General features: G+C 32.7%; 1 long non-coding RNA gene across 1 annotated transcript; it reads right to left on the reverse strand.

Moving 5' to 3' along the window:
- Positions 1-2,120: 2,120 nt before the first annotated feature.
- On the reverse strand, positions 2,121-3,974 carry LOC136226998 (uncharacterized). Its single transcript, XR_010687942.1, has 3 exons — positions 3,609-3,974; positions 3,286-3,342; positions 2,121-2,373 (listed from the first exon to the last, which is right to left on the reverse strand). It is a non-coding gene; the product is annotated as an uncharacterized lncRNA (long non-coding RNA).
- Between the last annotated feature and the right edge of the window lie 351 nt (positions 3,975-4,325).

Genomic DNA, 4,325 nt, shown 5'->3' on the forward strand with positions numbered 1-4,325 from the left:
GTGTAAAATGAGCTTAAATTCGATTTAGTTTATAAATTGTTAAATTAATTTAAAAAAACTGGAAATGTCCACAGGATTTATGGTTCCAATCTGTAAGGCTTTATAAGAGATCAAAAGGGCTGCAAAATTTAGTACATTGAGGTTCAGTTTTCAAAGCTAACTTGTTAGGTTTTCAAAATCTATAAGACTTTTTCCACATAAGTTGCATATGTTTCTTACCATATGCCACACTGCTTTAAAATTTGGCTAAGAAAATTTTCATTCACAAACACCAGTAATGGAAAAAGGATATTATTGGAGAAATTTTCACATAAGCCCTTGAACTCCAATTTTGTGAAAAATTATGCTTTTCTACTTTCATTTTCATCCAAAGTTACATCGAGTTTAATCTACCAAGAAAAATAGAAATTCCTTGCAAGCAACCTTTGTGAAACTACTCATATCCAAGTTGTGATTTCTTACATTAGTTGTGATTTCTTCTATCTATTCTCCAATCATATCTACATAATTTCATGTAGCAGCTTAGTAGTGTAATCAATTTATGGAAAAATGAGGGTCACCGTTCTCATTAAGATGCTACTAAACTAATTAATATCTTATTAACAAAGGGTATTTTTGTCGTTTAAAAAAACTATGTCACGATCTCATTAAGATGCTACAAAATCGATAAAACACCGTCCTCAAATCGAATTGTAAGAGTGTAAAATGAGCTTGTTAAATTAGTTCAAAAAAGGTGGAAATGTTCATAGGATTTATGGTTCCAATCTATAAGACTTTGTAAGAGATCAAAAAGGCTGCAAAATTTAGTACATTGAGGTTCAGTTTTCAAAGCTAACTTGTTCGGTTTTCAAAATCTATAACACTTTTTCCACATAAGTTGCATATGTTTCTTACCATATGCCACACTGCTTTAAAATTTGGCTAAGAAAACTTTCATTCACAAAGACTAGTAATGGAAAAAGCATATTATTGGAGAAATTTTCATATAAGCCCTTGAACTCTAATTTTATGAAAAATTATGCTTTTCTACTTTCATTTTCATCCAAAGTTACATCGAGTTTAATCTACCAAGAAAAATAGAAATTCCTTGCAAGAAACCTTTGTGAAACTACAATTCTTGTTGCACGATGAAGTGCAATGCCATGATTTCAACTGCCTCCACTTCATCTTCTAATGCAGGTCGATTAACCATGCTGTTCGAAATCCGAAAAAACAAATTATTGATTTTGCAAAATCTACTAAACTTGATAATACAACCCCAATAATACATGGAACTCTTTCAGTTAAGATATTTAGAGCTCCATATCAGAGCTCGTCGAAAACTGCTGATTCCATGTAAGCTCTAACATGAAATGGTATTCACATCACAAACATGAAATTTCCTCCTCCATAGCTCCGAGAAAAACAGTTAAATAAAGGATGTCGATGACTGTACATAATGTACATAAAGATTTAGAAAGATAAAACGCAAAAGGGACTTCACCAGCACTCACAGAAGGGAGAGTTGTGCCATCATGGCCGGTATAACTTTGATTTGAGCGAAAGAAAGATTGAATATTTATCATGAGTTCATAAGCCCCAATTCGCGCTACTTAATATGTTAATGTCTTTCACTTGCTTGCTTATTTCTGTCTTGGATCTTTACATATACTCGTCCCATTACCCTAACCAACTAGTATACTCTTTGCATCCCATACCCCGCCCATTTAATTCGCGAGGTACCCGCGGATATCCTTACCCGTTAAGGATCAATGGTTGAAAAACAAAAAGTTGGGGTTCAAATCCCACGTCTTACATCTAAAAAATAATGGTATTTAATAATTAATATATAAAAAAATTATAGTATTCCCGTACCTATCTCATTACCTTAACGGATAATGGTTTTGATTCCATACCGGTCTCATATCCTTTTATACAGGGTACGGGTAGTTCTATTAAGATCGGGTAGTGTCGGGTACCCGCGGGTACGGTACCGGTTGCAATCCCTAGTTTGTGCCTTCTTTCAATGGATTTTTGCATCAATAACATTAGTGTAGTTGCCTTGAATGTAACCCCCATCCCGGGTCACATTGAAAACGCATAGGAACCAAACAATTATCATAATTAAGCATAAATACCAACATAACTACATAAAGGTTCTCCATTTATTTCCATCTATCAAAGTCCCATAACCAAAAGGTTAAATAACCAACCAAATAATTTAATCCGTCAACAATATTCACTTAAATTTAAGCAAATAATCCAAACCAATAATAAAATAAATCCTAATGAATGCCTACAAAATTGCTAGTGGGAATGAGACGTTTATGCTTGCCAGCCTGAACGCAGGGTAACCCTGAAAATCTAGCAAATAGGAGAACTTCTGAACCTAGCCTGAAAAACATGGCAAGGGGTGAGCTGCCTACTCAATAAGCATAATTACAAATATTCATACATATACATATATAAATATATATATCACTCACACATATTATATTTAACCAGATAACATAACAAGACAGACTTTTGACTATAAATAGTATCCTAAAGTTAATATATTTATTATTTTTTTTTTTAAAGGGCCCTAGCTAAACCTAAGTGAAATATGTCCAATGGTCTCATGGTTAACAATATTCAATCGTTTGTATACGCTATCGCCCTCAGTTTTAGGACACGTATCCTTTTAACCTTATAATAATTATTCCAATAATACGGTACTGCTATCGCCCTCAGTTTCAGGACACAGTGCAAACTCAATTAGAGTAAAATAACACCCTACCCAGGTACCTGTGATCACAGTATCAACAAACCTCCAGACCATTGTACCTATCCACTTAAGCTAGCTGATTAAGTGAATTCTAAAGTGAGACGTATTCTTATCCTACCATAGATATTTTCGAGGCAAAATAACACTTCCACATATGAACAGAAATTGCATCATCTATAAATCCAATTAAGCAGAACCAATTCAAATTTCACATTTAGTGACATATATATGCATATCTTCTCATTTACACTATAAATAGATTTCATGCAACTAGACCATAATTATTAAAACAACTTGTCCAGACAAAAGAATAATTCATATATCATCATTCTCTTATATATCATGGTTTTACCTCCACATCATTCTTATAGATTTCTTTCCTGGAACAATTCATAAATATAATAATCCATATACTATCATCATCATCATGTATAGCATGTTCACAACATATCTATAGATTTCTTTTATGAACAATTCATATATATATATATATATATATATATATATTTATATATATAAATATTAATAATTATGATTACCTCTCGTCCCGAGTTAATCAAACTGTTCGAGTTCTTGTTCACCCGTTTCTTCCTCTCCTATAAATATAACAATACATTCCTATAATTAATTCATGTTTAAGAAAAATGACAGATATGTAATGTATGTTCGGGATGTTCCTAACCCCTCCCCACGATATCAATTAAGGTTCCAAGTCAATCTAATTAATCAATAGCCATCTATTTAAATCTAAAATTCTAACCCTTTAAAAATTCAATTATCATAGAAGACTAATAGTTTAGAAAAACCATCATATATATTGGAACCTATACAAAGGGCAAAATTCTGGTTGGAAAACGCTCACCGGAGTCTCGCCGGAACGCGGTGGTCGGATGCCGGAATTTCGTCAAACTTGTCGGAAGTGCGAACCGAGACTACCACGAGACAGCCAATGTTGAGAGGAATCCAAAAATACACTCCTTTTATTACTAAAATCGTCTAGAAGGTCGGGATCTAACACTTTCCCGGTACCCGCTCCGGTCACTACACTTTTCGGTCAGAAAAATATGAATAGTGGTCTCAAAATCTTCCTTACGAAATAAGGAACTTAATGGTATAATTTTCGCCTCAAGAAGTGATCGAAATAAGGAGTTACGAAGGAAGTTAGGGTTCAAAGAAAAGAAAAATAACTAAGCTGCGCAGAATGAATTTTATTCTGTTTCTGCTCCCTGCGAACCCAAACTCCCTAATTTAGGATAATAACCAACTATATTAAATAATAATAAAAAAAACACTATGGCCCACTTAACCTCTTTTTCCTTCTCTTTTTATGTTTTTGATAAACACAACCTAATATCATTTCTTTTATTTATTTGTTTATTTTCATTATTATTATTTTCATTATATTAATTATATATATAATTATTTAGATGTAAATTGAAAGACTGAAATAATCTTGTCGAAGTCTCTACTTGGCATATATTCTTTGCCTTTGATCTTTTATATACAAAATTTTCTGGAAATCATCTATAAACAATGTCCACCTTGAATCTAAGGAAACTATATAAAGACAAGGAATTCA

The sequence above is a fragment of the Euphorbia lathyris genome, chromosome 4 (assembly GCF_963576675.1).
Source record: "Euphorbia lathyris chromosome 4, ddEupLath1.1, whole genome shotgun sequence".
In the NCBI taxonomy this organism is placed as follows: domain Eukaryota; kingdom Viridiplantae; phylum Streptophyta; class Magnoliopsida; order Malpighiales; family Euphorbiaceae; genus Euphorbia; species Euphorbia lathyris.